The sequence below is a fragment of the Rattus rattus genome, chromosome 3 (genome assembly GCF_011064425.1).
Source record: "Rattus rattus isolate New Zealand chromosome 3, Rrattus_CSIRO_v1, whole genome shotgun sequence".
Taxonomy (NCBI): Eukaryota; Metazoa; Chordata; class Mammalia; order Rodentia; family Muridae; genus Rattus; species Rattus rattus.
The window spans coordinates 69,502,723-69,525,312 of record NC_046156.1 but is presented as its reverse complement, the minus strand read 5'-3'; the positions used below and the strand labels follow the sequence as shown (position 1 = coordinate 69,525,312).

Sequence of the window (22,590 nt, the reverse complement as noted above, 5' to 3'; positions counted from 1 at the left end):
GACGGCATGTGAGCAAATGTTACCCCACAGCTCTCTGGGGCCAGAGCAGTCCCAGCTGAGACCTTGAAACAGGAGGGTGCTGCGTGAGGCCAGTGTGACTGGGGCTGTGTAAGGGAGACACTGGAGATGAGGTCAGACAGGAACAGATGCAGGGGTGTCAGCACCCTGAGCACAGCAGATGCTCTGACCTTTACTCTGCAATCATTTAAGCAGTCACAACAGGGTTTTAGCAGGGTGACATGGTCTGATGTACACTCGATAAGGCTCCATCTGGCTGCCGTGCTGCTGTTGAAGGCAGGTAGGCAACAGCACGGATGCATTCGCAGTCCAGTGAGGAGGCCCGTGGTGCAATCCAGACTAGAAGTTGTAGTGGCTTGTGCCAGCCATTAGCAGTGGAGGGGCTCAGAGGCAGCCAGGCTCCAAATGTTATCTAAAAGGAGATAAAAGATTTTCCAACAGTATAAGTGTAGCGAGATGGCTTGGAGGGTAAAAGAGCTTGCCACGAAAGCCTGATGAACTAAGTTCAATACCAGGAACTCACGTAAAAGGGGAACCAGAGGATGGATTCCATACTTGCGTTCTGATCCCTGCGAAGTACTGTGGCTTACGCACAACACACATGTACCATACACAGAAACACACATCATACACACACAATAGTAAACAGCAATTAAAAAAGAAAGCTCTAAAAAATGGCAAGAGAACAAAAAGCCTGGCATATGAAAGGTGGGGAAGCTAAGACTGACTCTAAAGTTGGCAGCCTGGGCAGCCAAAAGGATGGAGTGACCCTCGGGCATAAAATCAGCTGTGCGACTATAGGGTTTGGTTGTTTTTTTAAATGGTCCATTTGGCCAAATGCTCATTCTGCCACTCCAATGCATCTCCACTTTACAGACGAGCTTGCTCTTCTGTGTTCCCCCGTCCTCCCTGCCTCCAGACACCCTTCTCCCCTTCTTCCTTGGCCCATTTGAAGTTTGTCCATCGCTTCTGTTCCAACTGCTCCAGAAAGCCCATCCTGAATATATCCACAGGAAAATAACTGTGATTTTTTTTTTTTATCTTTTTTTTTTTTTTTTTTTTTTTGGTTCTTTTTTTTCGGAGCTGGGGACCGAACCCAGGGCCTTGCGCTTCCTAGGCAAGTGCTCTACCACTGAGCTAAATCCCCAACCCTGATTTTTTTTATCTTTAAAGATTTGTCTATAACGGTTTCTGATTTGCTTATTTTCATAAAGTGATATTCAATGTTGGTTTTGTTTTCTCAATCGTTCTTTTCATTAAGGTTCTATATTCAACTTTTTATTCTTGACAGAGAGACAGAGAGGTACATGTGTATTATATGTTCATGTGTGTGTGTGTGTGTGTGTGTATGTGTGTGTGTGTGTGTGTGTGTGTGTGTGTGTACCTGTGATTCTGGGTGTACTTGCAGGTGTGTGTACATGTGTGTGATGGTGTGTATGTGTGCTACATGTTCAAGTGTGTGTGTACTTGTACATGAGGAATGCGAGTGTGCACACATGTCAAAGCCAGAAGTTGACATTAGATGTCTTCCTCAATCACTCACCCCTTTACTTTATTCTGAGACAGGGTCTCTCACTAGAGCATACTGATTCAGCCAGGCTGACTGGCCAGCAAACTCAGCCATCTTCTGTCTGTCTCTGCCTCCCAGGGCTAAAGTTACAGATGCACACAGACTTTCTCAGCTTTCACTGGCTGTTAGGGATCTGAACTCGGATCCTCACTTTGCATAGCAAGTACTCTACTGACTACAGCAACCCCCCAGCGCCAGACTCCTAACTCTTCACCTCTTCCTCTGCACCAGGAACTTCATAGAAGGCTAGCCCTGCCTGATTAACAGACTTTCCCAGGGTCACATGCCAGGCTCTCCTGTGTTCAAGCCTTGCTTCACTGACAGTTCCCTTCCTCTGTCACCACTGGAAACTACCTAGATCATTAGCATCCTAGCATCCTCCTAAACAATGACAGCATTTCACAACTGCCATGGTTGGCTGCTTAGGCAAGCATTTCCTTTGCTCTGTGTTGTGCTGTCCCCTGTGCCTAAGGACTTGTGCAGACATTTCAAGGCCTGCTGATGAACACCCAGCTACAAATCTCTCAACTCCCAGAGAAACACTCCTGGATTCAAGAATGCCAGCTTACCTTTTGCCATGCCACAACACAAAGGACGTCTGAAATTGTGTCATCTCCACTTGCAAGGGCCTGCTGGGGTTAGATAATTTTTCTAAGAGAGAAAAAGGTATTGAACACTGAGAGGGCAACTTATAAAGGAAGCATTAAAATGGGGAGAAGTTTTCAGTTCAGAGGGTGAGTTCATGACCATCACAGTAGGAGCATGGCCGCAGGCAAGCAGGCATGGTCCTAGAGTAGTAGCTGAGAATTTATATCTGTTCCACACTTTTCAGGTAGAAAGAGAGACAGAGATAGAGACTGGGCCTGGCATGGACCTTAGAAACCTCAATACCTAACCCCAGTGACACTCCCCGGTGACCTCCTCCAACAAGGCCACACCTTCAAACCCTTCCCAAACAGTTCCACAAGCTGGGGACCAAGCATTCACATATGCAAGCCTGTGGGCACCATTCTCATTCAAACCACCACAGAACCTCAATTTCCAACCGTGTTTCTCTTCTCTGCTATGTCATCTCTCTGTGTCTCTTAGCTGATCAAATGGCTCCATGGATCTGGCCTCTTTTTCTGACTCCAAATTCTCTTGATCTTACAGCTAACACAATGGTTCTTCCTGGGAAAGGTCGGCCCCTCAAACTCAGAATGCTCAGAATTGTTTCAATAACTTCTCCTTCCGGCTACTAGATTCTCTTATTTCTCCTATTTTGGCTTCTTGTACAATGTTCAAGCCCAAAGTAGAAACCTGATGGTTTTCAACTCTTTCTATTTTCTTAATCCTAATAACAAGACTGAGTTTTCTCTTCGGTGTTTGGCCTTCCTCTTTCCACTCACAGAATAGCTAATGGGAACCTCCAACATCCCTTTTTGCAGTCTGCCCTGATGCTGGTACCATAGATCCTTCTAAAATATAGATTGATCGTCCGTACTTTAAAACTTTGAATGTATCCCTGATACCTCAGAGTAAAATCTGAAGTTGCAGCAGAGCCCCTAAGGCTTTCCACACGGACTCCAGAGCACTACACTATTCCGAGTCCTCTTTGCAGTTACCTCAAACACCAGGAATGAACTGTCTTCCCTAAAAACCCACTGACCCTGCCAATTCCATGTTTTTGCTGTGCTGATCTGTCTGTGTGCAATAACTTGCCCATTTCTTTTGATACATGGTTACTCATAATACAAAACAATCACAATTAATATAAACACAACCATATGGTACATTAAGCTTCCCTAAACTATATATTCTAGAACAGCATAGTGATGAAGCTAGCTATGTAAGTGTAGACTTCATAATTGCACAAGTGGTGAGCGCCACGAGGCCCAGTATCTTACCTGGTAAAAGCTTCTGCAGGCCTCTGAAGAAGTCAATATCTTTCTAAGGCAGATTTGACTGTCTACTCATCTGTATTGCCCTAGGCAGAGTTCACTACCCTCTCATCTATGTGTCCTTCAAGTAGAGTTAATTACTTTTTGCATCCTTCCCTTCCTCTTGTCTTTTTCTAATTTTTTATTTGTTTTATTTTTTTATTTTTTATTTTTTGGTGCTGGGGATAGAAACTAGGGTTTTGCTTATGTCAGGCAAATGCCCTACCACTGAGCTGTAAGGACCCCCAAGTACAGGGGTCATGTAGGGAGAGCACATGAGTGTCAGTAACCCATAAGGTGGCCCTGGTGTTGGCCTTACTTTTGAGAGAGGGCCTGAGTAGTAAGATAGTCCTGATGTTGGCCTTACTCATGAGATCCTTGAACTCCAGATGGATATTTTGGGCAACATTTCTGAACAAACAGGCAAACCGGCCACCTAACAGGATATGCAAGAATCACTCAGAAATGTAAAATTGAATTTGCTCTGTAAAAAGTAGCTTAAAGGTTCCCACCTTTAACCATTGTGCCATACTGTCTGAACCATGAAGAACCAGGGAAGAACTTTGACTTCATCAGGACTGATTTTCAAGATGAGACTAGATAAAGCTAAGGTGACAGAGGGATAGATGATATAAGTGGGAACTCAGAGGACAGAAGTGAAGCCAGCAGCTGCACCAGAACCTACGTTCTCACACTGGTGTCTCTAATCCAGAGCCTCTTCTGGGAAACCCTAGGTGAGTTTTGTTTTAAGTAGTTTATAGACGCAACTACCAGATTTCAAAGCTAAAGTGATATAAATAACTTGGGGTGGGTTGACCGAAAACCCATGAGAACTCCCACAGCAACTGTGTGGGCGAAGGCGTCTCTTCACAGCAGAACGGAAATCACTTAGTGGAACAGAAGTGCAGGATCAACCTAACCACAGTCCTGAGAGGGTAAGAGACCACAGAGGAGCAGAGAACTGGTGGTGACAACTGGTAACATCACACACACACACACACACACACACACACACACACACACACACACACGTCTGGATGTGCTCATTGTCAATACCAAAGTGAAGTTGTTGGCTAAAGGGATCCTAAGCACACCGTTCTTTGAATAAGACATATAAAAGGTAGGAAGGAATCTCTAGGAGCATAAGATATTTTGAAATAACAACACCAAAAAATGCACTCTAACCACCAGTGGTCTACCTGCAAATGGTAAATATTTTTATATTGTCTCTATACTGAAGATCTAAGATAAGACCTATCCTATGTTAAGTACATGGTCTACTATTGAGCTATACTTTCAGATACATATATCTACATATTATACATACATAGTATATGCATAAATCATTATATAAACATTAAACGTGTGCATGCATGTGTGTACGTGCAGATGAGTGCATATGCCCAAAGAGGCCAGAAGAGGGTGTTAGATCCCCTGAAGCTGGAGTCACAGCTGGTTGTGAGACACTCTATGTGGGTGCTGGGAACTCAACTCAGGTCCTCTCGTGAGAACAGTACTCAGTCTTAACTGAGCCATGTCTGAAGCCCCATCATATTTTTTTCTTGAGGCACAGTGTTATGTAACCTAGGCTGACCTTAAACTCAGAAGATACAGGTCTCAGCCTTCCAAGTTGCTAGGATTACAAAAAGTTACACACACACACACACACACACACACACACACACACACACACACACACACACACAGAGAGAGAGAGAGAGAGAGAGAGAGACAGACAGACAGACATATAAATCATGAAAGACAAGCTACAGCTACCATATTACCAAGTGTTAAGTGATGGCATTTGTAGAAAATTTCTTATTTCAAAGCACCTAAAATATAATATCCCCCTGCTTTTGTAAATCTCCGGCACTATTCTTGGTTTCCCTAAAAAGCAAAGAGCTAGGGGTTGGGGATTTGGCTCAGTGGTAGAGTGCTTGCCTAGGAAGCGCAAGGTCCTGGGTTCGATCCCCAGCCCCGAAAAAAAAAAAAAAAAAAAGCAAAGAGCTCCTAGGAAGAGAAATAGAGATTGTAGAACTTGGGTTTTCTCCCTCAGGACGAAGCCCAGGCCCTTGGGTGTGCTAAGCGGCCATCCACAACCGAGTGGCACTCTGAGCTCTAGAAGACAGGTTTCAGCCTGGAAGTGAGGAGCAGAGTCACAGGCACATACTGGTGATCAATAACTATCCCTTGACTACCTCCACACAACTTCATTCAAGGCTGGGGCGAAACATAACCACACTGTTCGCCAGGTGAGACAAAGGTCTCCCACCTCACTTAGCAGCAAAGCACTGTGCTTCAGTGTCACTGAGATCCAGAGAACTCTTCCCTAGCCAGGTACAGTCACACATACCCACAGCTCCAGGGACTCAGAAGACTGACCAGGCAGATAGATGGTTTGAGCACAGGAAGCTCAAAATGAGTTAGGGCAATACCTTGACGTTTCATCTCAAACAACATAAAACAAAAATGAAAACCAGGGGGTTGGGGATTTGGCTCAGTGGTAGAGCGCTTGCCTAGGAAGCGCAAGGCCCTGGGTTCGGTCCCCAGCTCCGAAAAAAAGAATTAAAAAAAAAAAAAAATGAAAACCAGGAAAACAGCCCAACCGAGAGTAGAGAGGGCCAGAAGCAACCATAACCCAAAGGTTGCCTCCAACCTCCTCTGCAAGTTCATGAATCCCAATATATCTGCTCGCTGCTCCAACAACTTAGAACATGACACAAACACATTTGTTTTGAGGGTTTTTTTTTTAAAGATGTGTTTATTTTATGTATATGAGTACACTGTAGCTGTCTTCAGACACACCAGAAGAGGGTGTCGGATCTCATTACATGTGGTCGTGGGGATTTGAACTCAGGACCTCTGGAAGAGCAGTCAGTGCTCTTAACCGCTGAGCCATCTCTCCAGCCCATGTTCTGAGCTTTAACAATACTTTAACATACAGTCTTGTACTATTCATCAGGCTGGCCTTGAACTCACAGTAATCACCCTAGAGCTTTGATAAGGTATGAGCCAGCACACAGACACATAAACTTTTAATTAATTCTTTGAAAATTTCATACAATGTATTTGAATCATAATTACCCCCACAACTCCTCTTAGATCCACCCCTGACCCTACCCACCCAACTATATATCTTCTTCCTTTTTTAAACAAACAACTCCAATTTATGCAACCCACATACTCTAGGGGTGCACTCATCCACTGGAGCATGACCTACCAAGGGCCTCACCTTTAAAAAACAATCTCTCTCTCTCTCTTTCTCTCTCTCTCTCTCTCTCTCTCTCTCTCTCTCTCTCTCTCTCTCTCTCTCTTTCTCTCTCTCTCTGTCTTTCTCTGTCTCTGTCTCTGTCTCTGTCTCTGTCTCTCTCTCTCTCTCTCTCTCTCTCTCTCTCTCTCTCTCTCTCTCTCTCTCTCTCTCTCTCTCTCTCTCTCTCTCTCTCTCTCTCTCTCTCTCTCCTCTTTTCTAGCAGCCTCCAACTGCCAGTAGCTCCTCAAGTAGGGGTTGGACCTGTTCCCATCTCACCTCTCTGTATTGGAAGTTTGTCTGGCTTGAGTTGGCCAGCCTGGTGCACGCTGTCACAACACTGGGAGAAGACGTGTGCAATTGCCCTGCTGTGTCTGCAAAACACTGTCTCAGCTTCTTCAGTCTCTCCACCTACCATGCCACAATGATCCCTAAGCCTTGGGAGGTTCAAGTGTGAGATGCATAATTTTTTAAAAGAAAAATTTTTATATCGTTATATCATGTATTTCCCTCAAAAAGTACAGTCTCTCATTCTGCCTTAAAATGGGAATGTTGACATGTGTTGCAGCATAGATGATCCGAATGCTAACTTAACCAGTTCCAAAGAACAAACATTACGTGATGCCATTTATGGAAGGAACTCAGTTAATTCACAGATAGAGAAAGTAGAAAGGTCATTGCCAGCAGCTGCAGAGAGCTAATGGCTAGCTTCTCTTAATTTTAATGTTTGTATTTTATGTTATTATTTTGTGTGTGTGAGGGTTTTGCTTACATGTATGTATGAGAATTACGTGTGTGTCGGGTGCCCACAGAGGTCAGAAGAGGGCATTGGATCTAATGGAACTGGAGTTAAGACTGTTACGGTAGCTGTGAACTACCATGTGGGTGGTAGGAACTTGAATCCCTGTCCTTTGGAAGAGCAGCAACTGCTATTAAGTGCTAAGCCACCATTCCAGGCCCTGCGAGCTATTTTTAATGAGCACAAAAGTTTCAGCTGGAGAAGATGAAAATGTTCCTGAAGATTGGATGGTGCCAACGTTTGCAAAACTATGACTATACCTGATGCCACTGAGCTGCACCCGATAGGATGGTCATTGTGCATCTTTCACCAGCAGTTAAGACATTTAAAAAAGTGTCAAGTCCTGGCCGATGACAGTTCTCATACTGGCACAACGTACTTATTTTAACATGACGGTCATCTATGCCTTGTTTTGCGAACGGGGCACGACTCACGCCATTACATTGACTCTTAGTAACTATCTTTTAAATAGCAGCTGGCAGCTTGACAGTGACTTTCTCATGTTCTACTGTCAGTCCACAAGCTACCAGCTGCAGGTAGAGAGGGACCCTTTATTTTTAGGATTAGTCTTGAACGTGAATTAAGTTCTTGATAAAATAGCTTCTTGGAAGACTCCGTTTTAGTGTTGCTTTCCCCCCTTCTGCTCTCCTCCCCTTCCCCATAAACAGGACACAGAAGGTTTTCAGTCCCACCCACCCTTTCTTTCAAGTACTAGCTTCAAAGTTGAGTAGAAGGCTCAGGCACCTTGTGACCACCAAAGCGCGCATTCCTGACGAGGAACGTTTCTCTTCCCGTTCCAACCTAGGCAATGTTCTATCAAACAGAACACTGTATCCTGCCTCAAAATCAGGTCTACGGTACAAACTGGACATTTCCTTTCGTTCTTTCCCCTTGTATGGTTGCTTCTCAGGGGAGGGTGGGCGAGTGACCAGGACGCTTCTGAAGCCCGAGTTCCTCTTTCTGCCTCTGTGGCTTTTACTTCCGCTGTCATCAGAAATCCCCAAGTGCTGCTAATGCTTTCTCCTCTTCCTCTCCTCGGCCTGCTTTTGTTTTTCCTCAACACTGCTGGGTTCTTCCCCATCTCCTACTCAGGCTGGTTTCTCTGTGAGTCTTGTTTCCCACAGGGTGCTAACAGGCAGGCTGTACCATACAACTCTACTCTCTACTCACCACCCTGGGTCGGTAGCGCCGATGCAACTGCACAGTGCAGACCTTGAGCAAGGAGTCAGGTCTACCCTCTGGCTGGTGCTGCCTGTTCACTGCCACCTCTAGCTTTTCAAGGAAAAGTTCATGGGAACAACTTTAGCTCCCACTGAGGCTCTGAGCCACAGCCCATGCATTGAGTAAGTTGCCTCTGAAGACTAAACTTTCCGTGGGGCCTTTACAACTGCAATCATGTAGGGCATGGTGGTGCAGACTTGTAATCTCTGTCCCCCGGAGCTGGAAGGAGGCAGGATTGCTGTAGGTTCCAGGCCAGCCTGGGCTACGGAGCAAGTATCCAGCTGGAGATACATAACAAGAACCCAACCCACCTCCAAAAACCAAAGAAACAAAACATGCTAGAGAATCGGTTCACCCTTTCAGAGAGCCTCTGCTCTTGCAGATCAGAGTTCGGTTCCCAGCACCTAATGCTGGATGGTTCACAACCATCGGCAGCTTCAACTCCAGGACATCTAATGTCCTCTTCCAGCATCCCAGGGCTCCTTGTGTTCACATATTTCCCACCCCCATACACATAATTAAAAAGAAATAATGTTAAAAGTAATCCACTATCATCAACAAATCCAGGCAATGAGCTAGGAGTGGAGGCCTTGCCTACCACGAACCAGGCCCTGGGTTCCATGCTTAGCACCAGAAACAATCTAAATAAATAAATAAGCAGATCCGATCTCCCACCAGCTTCTCATGCTACCTCGGTGACTGTCGAGGTGACTCTCCCCTTTGTACTTAGAATCATTTCTTCAGCTTTTCAATCTGGAGCTCTGGTGTGACAAAACCTCGATCACAGTGTACACAGTGGCCTAGTCATGAAAAATGGAACTTTATTTCTACCTTTCATACAGAAACAATATCCTTGCCGTCAGTCAAAGAACATAAGCTTGTTCGATGGTCTCCCTCTTCGTTTTTCCCACAGTATGGTACAGCTCTGGGGACTTACCCGATGACATCAAGGAACGTGGTGTGGCGTATGATCCTCTGTCTAATCACAGTCACTTGCTAGGAAGAGTTCCACACACGTTTAGCAGCTCTTGGATGCTTTGGGGTCAATTCTGGGTCATGGGAATCCCTGCCATCAACACTCTCTACAGTACCCGTCCCAGCACTCTGGCCTTGTAGCACTTGTCTGGGAATAGGGAAGTAACTTGCCTTTTGACAAGCAGTGCACGGCAGTTTATCTTAAACTCTTAGCATCCCCAGTTTTCCTCTTTCCTCATCTAGCCTCGGGGTTTCAAACAGCAAGGGAGTCATCTTTCTGGTCAGGGACTAGTGCTTTGACTAGTATAATCTTGTCAACTTGACCCACCTGGAAAGAAGGAACAACTTCTTCCTTCTGTCTGGAAGCACTGCTTCCACCAGACTGGCCTATGGTCACGTCTCTGCAATATTGTCTTGATTTATGATTGATGTGGCAGGGTTCAACCCACTATGGGCGGTTCCATCCCTAGGCAGGTGCTGCTGGGTTGTATAAGAAAGCAGGCTGAGCATGTGCAGGAAGAGAAAGCGACCAAGCAGCCTTCCTCCTTCTGTGGTTTCTACCTCAGTTCCTGCCTTGACTTCCCTTGAGAGACTTTATATTTTCTTTTTCAGCCATGGCATTTGTCACAATAGAGAAAACTATGCTGACTGAGCCCTCTCCTTGTCTCTGTTTTTAAGATTCATTTTTAAAATTGTATGTGTATAGGTGTTGTCCTACATATCTACATGTATGCCATATGCATGCAGTGCCCAGAGAGGGCAAAAGAGAGCACTGGATCCTCAGGAGCAGGAGGTACAGATGGTTTCAGTTGCCATTAAGGTGCTGGGAACAAAACCTGTGCTCTTACTGACTGAGTCCTTTCCTCAGCCCCTCCCCATTGTTTTTAAGCCCCGCAGCTGCCTCTAATGGACATCGACTGCCCTCTCTAAAGCTGACTGGAGAACAAGTCCAGACATCTCTGCTTTCCTCCAGCACTGGGTACAGGGCCACACTTGAACACTGAGAGAGAGGATCAACTGCAGGCCATGCAGTCAATGGGAGTTTTTGAACACAAGGGTGAATGTGATATTACAAGTGACTTTGAGGCATCTGACTAAGGAAAAATCCCCCTTCTGACCAACATAATTACCCAGTCTTTATAGAAATCTGTACATATAAGCCGCTATATTTCTCTAGGACTAGGTAAAGAGTTACGACAACTGCTTTCTAGAAAAGAATTAGCATTTAACTTTACAGATTATAATTCTCCAACTGAAAGCAAATAAGTAAGCAAGGAAGGGAGGGAGAGAGGGAGGGAGAGAGGGAGGGAGGGAAAAGAAAAAAACAAGAAAAAAGAAAAAGAATCCTCACATGCATTGAATCTTCAACAAGGCTTGAGTCTAGGGCTTGCTTTCCAATTTTTATGACCAAGAAAGTGAAGCAGAAGTAATTACCAACATTAGCAAGAAACACAAAACTTAGTTTTAGTTTGGGTTTAGTTTGGTCTGGATTTTGCTGAGTGGGTCTACAATCACCTGTTTCCGTTCTATTACTGCCAACTCTGTCTTTCTAGCCAACTTTTAATGATGCCCAGGACTATGGCTGTGACAGCCCTTGGCATCTCATTCACCAGTTGACTCCCAGCTCTCCTCATAAGCTGTTTCTCCAGCAGCTCTGAAAAGAAATTTGCTTTGGAGAAAGATATGAATATATATTCATATGTGAACTTAGCTCGTATAAGCTTCACATGCACTGTTTGGACCCATCACAGAACCAAAAGTGGTAACTTTTTTTTTTTTTTTAATAAGAAGGATTTAAAAGGGCTGGAGAGATGGCTCAGCAGTTAAGAGCGCCCGACTACTCTTCCAGAGGTCCTGAGTTCAATTCCCAGCAACCACATGGTGGCTCACAACCATATGTAAAGAGATCTGATGCCCTCTTCTGGTGTGTCTGAAGACAGCTACACTGTACTTATATATAATAAATGAATAAATCTTAAAAAAAAAAAGAAGGATTTAAAAATAGTAGCAACAACTGACATTTACTTAGTGATGAGTACTGTGCCAAGGACTTACTTCAAGAGGAACTCCCTGGTAGATCTTTGGAAATGTGCAAAAGATAACTGTGACAGGCAGGTTGGGAGAACACTTCTCATTTTGCATGTGTTATGTGTGTATATCAGTACCTGGCTTAACTTTCAGTGCTGCCTGCTGAGAAGCGGACTCAAATACACAAACCAACCAAAGAGAGGCCCACCAACTGGACCAATGGAAAAGAGAGGAGTTGTGAGTTCTCTCTGTCTCTGTCTCTCTGTCTCTGTCTCTGTCTCTCTGTCTCTCTCTCTCTCTCTCTCTCTCTCTCTCTCTCTCTCTCTCTCTCTCTCTCTCTCTCTCTCCTGTGCCTATGACCCTGGAGCTGACATTTCAGGCTTATACCATCATGCCCAGCTTTTTTTTTTTTCTTTTTGTAATAGGAACTGAACATAGGTCTTCATATATGCAAAGAAGCCAAGCACTTTACCAATCAAATCCCCAGTCCCAAACCATGGACTTTGTCTTATGTCCAATGACCCAAACCTATTAAAGTTCCCACCCGTTTTGAGATCCACCACCCTTGGGCATGGGGCTCTGACTTTTTCTGCCACAGCCAGTTTTGTTTTTTTCCCATGAGAATCTTCTCACATGCTCGTCCCATGTCTGTGTTAGGTTTCTAGCTAAATGCCCCCAACTGCCACTCCAAGCCACAGTCCTCAGATAAACCTTTCTAGTACCCTGCATTTGGTGCCAGGGCACCTGTTACAATCACTTCTTAGGGTATTTGTTCAATGTCCTCCAGAGTAAACAATGCTCTTAATGAGACCTTGATTGTCAGTACATGCTCACTGAATGAAAGAACGAACGGGAGGAACACTGTTCTCCCCACATGTACATCTTAAATCAGGAAATCGACAGGTCCTCAGACTGCCTCTACATGGATCTTGATTGACAGTTTTCCCAGCGCTGTCAGCCCTGCTCAGAGAACCACTTCAGCCTTTCCTTTCAACTTTATTGAAGCTAATGAATAGTAATTTATAATTACAAAGAATAATGTGATATTCTGTGAGTACCTTGCCTTTAAAAAGCAAGCCTGACCCACAGATTCGTCACACAGGAGAAATTCTTTTCTCCTCTTGCAGGGCTAGAGATGGAGCCCAGGACCTCACACATGCTGGCCAAGCATCCCACTGCTAAGCTACAGCCCCTGCCCGCACACAGAGGATTCTTAAATCTTAGGTCTTGAGCTGTTCAGCTTTCAGCCCGTCCGAATAAGGGTTCTGCTGGCTTGATTCAGTTTCAGACTCTGCTGTGGAACAGTTACCAAACATGGGCAGAGAAGCCTCCTCCGAGCAGGGCAAGGGGAGGGAGGCAGGGGTTCAGCTCACAGTTATATAACCACAGAGGAACATGCAAAAGCACAAAGCTCCACCTCCCTTAAAAATAGTAAATTCTGAGGATGTCCAACGAGCACATAGGAAGGGCATCTTAGTTGCTGGGCTAATAGCTGGAATATAAGATTCCAGATATCAACACAATGTGATAGGTTTACATAGTTGCTACTTTAAATAACTTTAGACCCTTGATGACCTCATCAAGAACTGTTATGTGCTGTAGTTGTCAGAAACAGTGTACTAAATGCCATTTCTCTTTCACTGACAATGAGTCACAAATGCTGACCTACCAGTGCTGACCTACAGACTGTCCCCAAACAAGACGCATTCCAGTAGTTCGTTTCTAAGTCTGTTGTTAGGAGCTGGGAACATAGTTTCCCATAGAAACAATTTTAGACGTGGTGGCTTTGATTGCCAGATGCGGCCAAAGGAGCCCATAAGTAATTTTATGAAGGTAACACAATGAACTTCACGAATTTTACGAAGATAGAACGATGCTTTTCTATAAGAAAAATTGTTTTCAATTTCCAAGCTACAATTTCTGGAACCCTCTTCCATTATTGGCCTGAATTCCAAGTGAAGGAGTGCTGAGGTTGGCCAGAGTGTAGGGAACCCTAGTGGAGCTTGGCCCCAGGGCAGCACAGCCATGACAGGGCCAGCAGAGTCCTGACAGGGGAAGCACTCCTATGACAGGGCAGCCATGATAGGGCCAGCACATCTATCATGGAGGGGGCAGTGCAGCCATGACAGTCTCTCCGGTCCTGGTGTTTTTTATTCGTGGGGATTTCCTTTTCCTCTGGCAAGAATTTGCTGTGTTCAGAACATGACCACTCTCTGCTGAGCGCACTCTGTGCTAGAGAACAGTGTCCACATTCTTTTGTCTGACTTTCCAAACACTCTCAACATCTCTGAAACCATTTTTACATGCCTTTTAAAGGGGAATATGAAGGCTTGGGGGTGTTAAGTAATTTACCTAAACTCACACTGGGAGCTAGGACTGAGATCTACCCTACTTCTACTCCAGCTCCACTTGTTTCAGGCTTGAGGACCACGTTCCAGGGAGTAGCGGAGCATTTCCAACCGCTCAACGTGTAATTCTCTATTCAATAGCTCTAATCATATCAGTGATCACCCTCCCAGGCATCTGACTCCAGACCACAGAGGCCATCTACACAGACAATGCAAGGATGAGGTTCTAGAAATCTAATGGCTACCAGACATTCCAACAGGAACAGGCAAAGCCAATGCAAGGATGACTCCTGCCAGATGGCAGCTTCAGGCATACTGCAGAGGGCCCCTCGGAGGATACTGGACTGCAGTAAACCTTAAATGGGTGACCTTCAAAAGAAGGTGTGCCTGCAGAGGGCTCAGGAAGCAACACTGGTAAACCACCGGTTCCTTGGGAAGAGACAGGACTAGCTTAACTGCCCAGCATTGCAGAGAATGGGGACATGGGAAAGCTGGATCAGAAGGAGCAAGCACCACTAGAACTTCTGCATTGGAATTCTGCTTTCAAACAGTGCCTGCAGGTGGAGGTGGATCTCCTGTCCTGTAACCCTATCAGCTTTTCCTGTCGGCAGGCTAGTAGCTGTAACCATGCATATATTTGTTTTCCCTGTATTAAAATACACTGTATGGCCTGAAGACATTTTGAGCAATAATAACTTACTTTATGTGTATCTATTTTGCTACTTATGATTATTACATTTGTTTAAAAACTGTGGTTTGTACAATAAGTCCTGATGAGGATGGGGGGGCGGACTCACATTCACTTTGGTGAAATTGCGAACTTGTGGAGACACTCTGGAAGTGATTGTGGAGACGTCTTAAAAACCTATACAGAACCTACCACATGACCCAGCTGTGCCACTCCTTGGCATATGCCCAAGGGACTCAACATCCACCTGCATGGAAACCTGCTCAGCTGGGTCACTGCTGGGTCACTGCTGCTGTGCTCACAACAGCTATGACATAGAAGCAACTTTAATGTTCTTCAACCAGTAAAGAGAATATGGCACTAGGAAATACTATTCAGCTAAAAGAAAAATGAAATCATGAAAGCTTCTAGTAACTATCACATTGGATGAGGAAATCTAGATCCAGAAAGAAAAACATCACAAGCTTTCTCCTCTGGGGCTCCCAGCACCAGATCTTCAGATGTGAGTGTACCACATAGAGTAACTACAGAAACCAGGAAAGATGAAAGGGACTATGGGGATGGAGAGAAAAAGCAGTTAGAGGAAGGGGAAATTGGGATTATGGGGAGTTTAACTGGGAGTGGAATTCGGACATGGAGAGAAAGAGGAGGAAGAGGGAGAAATAATACTAAGGGTGTTTGAAAAACCCATAGGACACTGTACTATTTTATATTTGCCTACAGTTAATATCTAAAAATAAGTGCAGTAAAAATAAAGGTTATAGCTTTTCTAAATAAGTATCAAGTACTGGGGTCCAGAGTTAGTGCTGTAGCTATAGATCCAGACCCTAACGGGTCTAGCTTTGTGAGTTTTGCTCCCATTCGACAATGCTGTAACAAGCTCTCCATGACTTCCTTTATACTTCAAACTTTAAAAACATTTATGTATATACATGTGTGGGTACATACATGCCAAAGTGTGTGTGTGTGTGTGTGTGTGTGTGTGTGTGTATCCTGGGAATCCTAGGGACCACACTCGGGTCAGCAGGCTTCATAAGAGGTGACTGAGCCTCCAAGGCCCTTTATACTTTGTTACAGTGACTTTTATTCTCTCTGGGGCTTACTGTCTCCTTCTGCTAAGGTAGGCCTAGTCCTGGAAGCTTCTAGAGTCCTTACAATCCTGACTAGGCCTAGAATGTTTTCAGCCTTTGAGACTTAATGCTGACTAAGCTCACCCTTTCCAGCTCTTTCTGAACTGTGGCTGGCTGGTTCAACTCAGCTGTTCTGGCTCAAACTCCTCTCCAAGATGACTGATTCAACCTGGCTTCTCTCTGATTCTGACTGAATTGTTCTGCTTAACATATAACTAACTCTGGCAATCTGTTCTACTCTTCTGGCCCCTTCTCATTCTTTGGCTCATTCTGTCTTTACCTCTGTCTTGCTTGTTCTCTCTTCAACCTGTTTCATAAAACTCTCCCTGTAAACCATCTCCTCCCTGCACTGCTCCCTCTTATGTTGCCTCTCTATCCTCTCTTCTCCTGAGAGTCAGGCGTATCCTGTTCTGTCATATCTTTTTCTGATTCATCATTTTGTCTGCCACTCAATTAGATACCACTTTCACACATGGGTGCTTCCTTCTACAAACTAACTTTACCTTCATTGTTTTGGATTAAAGGTGTGTGCTAAGGGCACATCTGCATTCCAGTCAATAAAGGTATGGGCTAAGGGCTGATCCAGAAGAGGCAGGTTTGCTTTTCAGTAAATAACACAATCTTGGGTTCACAGTGTGATCTAATGTCCTGCCACCATACCTCATACTACCTTTGAACCTGCTCATTTACGTTTTTGTCACCAGTATCTAGAGCAATGTTTTGACTGTCAAACATTCTGAAGAGTGGATAAAAGCATCAAACATATGTGGGTAACAGGTACAAGTAATGCCCTGAACAACTTCACTGATCCTAAGGTAATAGGATATAAGAGAAGGGATAGCGTTGGGGTTGGGGATTTAGCTCAGTGGTGGGCGCTTGCCTAGCAAGCGCAAGGTCCTGAGTTCGGTCCCCAGCACAAAAAAAAAAAACAAAAAAAAAAAAAAAAAAAAAAAAAGAAGGGATAGCGTTTTTCCTATCTCGAAAATTTAAGTTTAATGAAACACTGTGGAGACGTGTCAATGAAAAAACTCAGACAACACAGGAGTCAGACACTGGGAGGAGACGTTGAAGATCCTTCCAGGACCCAGCAGGTATATCATCAGCAACAGTGAAGTTTGGTCTAAAATGGAAAGCGGGGTGAAAATGATGGTGGTAAGATTGGGAAGTCCAACTGTGTGGGAAGGGCTCAAAGCAGAACACAAAACACTAATAGGGCAAATCAAGGAGTGTCCTTGCACGAGGAGGAAACTTGAGTGGCGACCATTCGACACAGTTGAAAGGACTGAGGGGGAAAACTGCCTCAACCATAACAGCCGCCTGATAGTCTGCCAGAATCAGGCCATTTGTAACTTACAGTACAGTTATTGACAAGCAGAGGTGAGAGGCCCTTCGAGGCTGGAGATCAGCATGTAACCCTTTCATGTCAAATACCAGGGAGGTGCTCCATGCCTACAGGGATGAAAGGGATGGAAGTCAACACGGCCTCGGGAGCTTCTGCCGAACAGTGCGAAAGCCATCTGTCTCTTCGGATTATATTTGGCTCTAAGGTTCTTGTCTAAGATGGTCTTATAATGCAGTCCACTATAGCTGTCCCTGCTGATGACCATCTGCTGGAAAAGCTGAAGGACCTCCTCAGACACTTGATCACGGTTAGGCACTGTATTCCCGGAAGTCATACCATGTGAAATACTGAGGCAGTTCCAAAATGGAGGCTACTCTTCTGGATCCATTAAGGAAAATAATGCGATTATTTTATGTGCTATTTTTTGTCTGTTAAAAAAAATGGACATGGGCCATTTCAATTCCTGAAGATGAAAACTGACTTTATTTAAGTATTTGCAAAGGCAGAATAACAGTTTGTTCCAGTTGATCTAAGAATTAAACCAAATAGCTGTAATGGAAACTCACTGAGCACGGTCAAACCAGTCAGATGTGGGTCTCAAGAGCTGACCCAGCATCCAGCACTGGAAACAAGTGCACGCAAAAGGCAGGTTACTTAAACATGCTAACAACCACAGCTGGACCGAAAACATACATCTGCTCGATTTCAATGACTTAAAAGTTCCCATAGTTACTTTTCAAAATGTTATGAGAAACATGATGCCTTCCAAGTCCGGGCTTACAGAGTAACTCAGGCTTTCTGCCTCAAGTGCAGTCTCCATGGTGGGAAGAGGTGATTTGAGTGTTTTCAGAAAGTACTTGGGGCTTTGACTCTCGAGCGCCAATCTTCAGCCTGGTGACCGTGGAAAATTATATGTTTACTTTTCCACTAATGAAACCTAACTAAATGCAAAATTGTCCACAATTCTGTTTTGATAAAGGAGTCTCAGCTGACTTTAAGCAAATCTTTTAAACAAACAAAAATTTCTTAGAAATAAACTACTTGTTTTTCAGTGGAGATGTTCAAGGCCTTGAAGTCACAGCCCTTCTTCCTCTTCTCTTCTGTAAAACTCAGCTCTGCCCGCCTGTCTCGCGCTCGTTTTAGAAGATTAATTCTTCATGAATAGGAACTTTGTTTTGGTCAAGGAATTCATTCTCCGAACTCCCACAAATGTGCCAAGAGATATGTTTAGAAATGTTCTTTCAATAAGTCTGAAATAAGACGAAAACCAAATGTCCACCAAACTTGGCTCAACAAATTTACATTACATCTTCCTAAGACACACTAGAGAGCGAGTGAGTGAATTCAACTGTGGCCTAACCTGTGGATATCTCACATTTTACATGGAAGACAAACAGTTTTAGTGATACACACGGCATGGCCTAACGTGTTTGTGTTGTTTCAGAATTGCAGTTGAATATTGCAGGGACAAAATGTTCCCAATATTGCATAAGTGGTTCAGGAACACATGGAATGATAAAATGTCCAAATATCTTTTAGGAAGCAAATATAACATGGGTACTAAATTTATAAAAAAATATTTCATAAGAACATGCATGAGGGAGATATGAATGGCTATACAATAAGAAACACATTAATACCATTTTATCTCAGTAGATTTAAGAAGACCATAACATTTTCCAGAGATGAAGGAAAACCTTTGACAAATCCAATGGGCTTTCTGTCTAAAAATACTCAAAACATAAATAAACAGAATGCTTGTCTACGGTTATAGGCATGAAAAAGGCAACTTGGCATTGACCAGGAAGTAACTTCCCTGACGGCTGGCCTTCATAGTACTAGAAGGTGCTATGCAGGCTGCTTGGGGGGAAAAGCCATTATCAGTCTTAACCAGCTCTGAACCTTGTGAGTTGACTAAGCAGGCGAGCTATGCCCATAGAGGCAATAATGGTACAGATGTTGCGGGTGTAACCCACCACTTTGTTTGGATTTAAGGCCTATTCCACGGAAGAAATACCTGGTACTTATAAAACTGGCCAAGAACGCATGGTTGCAAGCAGCACATTTTGTTCAATGAACATAGCCTCAAACCATCACCTGAACTCACACCTCTACATGCAGCAAGAAGGTCCTGCCTTGGAGCTGGGCATAGAGGTGCATGCCTTAAATCCCAGAACTTGGGAAGTGGAGGCAGGCAGATTTCTGCATATTCAAGGTCAGCCTGGTTGAAATAGTGAGTTCCAGGACAGCCAGGGCTACATAGTGAGACTGAAACCAAAACCAAAACCAAACAAAACAAACAAAAATGGGGAGCGGGGGAAGGGACAGACAGACAGAGACCACCTCACTAATGGCAAGCAGATGCTGGCACTATGTCTCCCAGACTCTAGCATCATGAGCCAACTAAATCATCTTTCTAAATTACCCAGAGGGTTGAGTTTGGAGATGCAGATAACAGAGCAGGCCAACAAGCATAAACCTACAGGTGCTTGAGGAGGAGCTCATAAGTGCCAGCACTTGAACTCTCCCAGGTTTAATCCTTACCACCACAAAATTAATAAAATTAGATTAATATGTAAAATCAATCACCTTTAGGTATGTAAATAATGCCAGCTAAAAGATAAAATGTGAGAGAAAACACCTTGTAGATGGAAACAAACAAACAAAAAATCCCAAATATACTTAAGGACCATAAAAATACATGGGAAAAATGACAAAAACTACTATTATTGAAAGAACACTGAAGAATACTTGACTACAAAAATATCCTTTTTTTCTTAGATAAATTGCTCTGTTTCTGAGTTAATTTACAAATTTAATGCAAAATGTCAAGAAGTTTTCTGGACTGAAACTAATGTTCAATTTTAAGGCAGTTTGTCAACTTTGGACTTAGGGAAGAATGAACTGTGATCGGGGTGGGGGCTGCATGGTGGTGCTCCTCTGGGGAATAAACTTTCTACCTTAGAATCTTAGAGTGGGTTCCATTCTCCTCCCCTGGTTTATTGCCAGTAGTATTATTAAATCATCCAGTTTCCAAAAGAAGCTGAAAAGTCTCCATTCTAATGAGACACCATGTAGCCTGAATATGCTAGTAACTGATTTAAACTTAAAATAGGAATTGTGTGATGTCATAACCACCATGCCTAGCTATCCAGACACGTAGAGTTGTCCAGGAGCTGCAGGACAGGTACCTGGACCACCCCAGGGGTCTCCTATCCTGGACCTCCCCATGGTGGGGTCCAGTATGGCAGTGGATTCCCCCCTAGTGGTGGTTACAGAGCTCCTGCCCCTGGAGGACCCTATGGGTGCCCGGTGCTGGAGGAATCCCTTCTGGAACTCCAGGCGGACCATATGGCAGTGGACCTCCAGGAGGTCCCTATGGTACCCAGCAGCCTGAACCTTATGGACGGGGGTGTCCCCACCAGCCCCCCAATGTGGATCCTGAGGCCGACTCCTGGTTCCAGTCGGTGGATGCCAATGGCAGTGGCTATATCTCCCTCAAGGAGCTGAAGCTGGCCCTGGTCAACTCCAACTGGTCCTCATGCAATGACGAGACAGGCCTCATGAAGATAAACGTGTTTGACAAGACCGAGGCTGGCCGCATTGATGCCGACATCTTCTCAGCCTTACGGAAATCCCTCCAGCCGTGGAGGAGCCTCTTTGAGCAGTGTGACCGGGACCACTCGGGATCCATTCACTCCACAGAGCTGCAGTAAGCGCTGTCCCAGATGGGCTACAACCTGAGCCCTCAGTTCACACAGCTCCCGGTTTCCCGATACTGCACGCGCTCTGCCCTTCCCACCATACAGCTGGACTGCTTCATCAAGGTGTGCGCCCAGCTGCAGGTGTTGACTGAGGCCTTCCGCGAGGATACCACTGTACAGGGCAACGTCTGGCTCAGCTCTGAGGACTTTGTCGCCATGACAGCTTCAAGGATGCTATGATCCAGCCTACCTAAAGGGCTTGGCGCACACCAGGGGATGTGGGCCTCTCCTTTCCTCCTCTCCTAGCAGATAGTGTTTCCTAGCCTGAGCTAGGAAGTACAGAGGTTGGCTATCCTGGGCTGTGGAGTGGCCCGGCCCTGGAGTAGGGGCCCTAGAGTAACAATGGAGTTAAGTGTCTGGTCAGCTGTCCTGGCCTCTGGCCTTTCCCCTCTTCTCCCTGATGCCAGTGCTAAGTGCTCATTGGCTGGCCTACCTGTCATCCCTCACGGAGACCACCAGGTCAGAAGAGCCCAGTTTCTGCACAGTGGAGTCAGACTGAGCGGGAGGGAGATTTTCTGGGCCCAGAGCCTGGGATTCCTCGGCTCCCTCAATCCTTGTATCTTAACATTAATTTTCTTGAGGCTATGCCTACACAAGAAGCTTGGGCATTCTGCCATCTTGGCCATATCTGATGAGGCTCATGACCTCCAAAACTCAGACCCCTCGCTGGCTTGCCACGTTCCACTCAGCTTCCCTCCCCAGGGACATCCTACTGCCAACATTGTTTGTAATTTGCTTTTTTTTTTCTTTCCCATCTGGGGCCAAACTGTAAGCGTCAATAAAAGAAAGACTCCGCAGTCCCATGTTTCCCACCATGAAAAAAATTAAATAAAATAAAAATAAACTTAAAATAGGGTCTGAGGGCGTGGTCCGTGTTAGAGTACTTGCTCTGCGTGCATGAAGACTTAAGTTCAAATCCCCAGCATGCATCTGCAACCTCAGCACTGTGAGGCAAACCCCGGTGGGCAGAGCTTGGGTGGGGGTGGGGAGTCACTGGCCAGCCAATAGCTGAGTAGTAAGCTCCAAGTTCAGTGAAGAGATCCTGCCTTAAAAAACCAAGGCATACAGGGAGATAGGAACAGAGAAATGTACTTGGTATTTACTTCTCTTCTTTACACATGCACGCACGCGCACGCGCACGCACACACACACACACACACACACACACACACACACACACACAAACGTGCACGCTCTATGGTTGGGTAAATTAAATCCATTTTTGTAGATCACATCTAGTCTACTTGCTGCCAAAGTTTGGCTTTTTTGGAAATAAGCAACCTTTTTCTGTAAAAGGTCAAAAAGCAAATATTTTTGGCTTTATAATCTACTCATAATCTCCATTTCACATTCTTACTTGTAACTCAAAAAATACAAAAGACAATAAAAAAAAGTTGTATGCGTAACTTTGAATTTATCTTTCATGGATAGTTTACCCACTTACGTTCACCCTGAAATTCAACCTCCAGTACCCCAGAAAAGTCTGGCACCTGACCTAACCTCTAGTTACATCTTCCTCATTTGCTTGGAAGCCAGGCTTG

General features: G+C 44.7%; 1 pseudogene; it reads left to right on the top strand.

The window, feature by feature from the left end:
* The first annotated feature begins 20,424 nt into the window (after nt 1-20,424).
* On the top strand, nt 20,425-21,229 carry LOC116895440 (annotated as a pseudogene).
* The last annotated feature ends 1,361 nt before the right edge of the window (nt 21,230-22,590 follow it).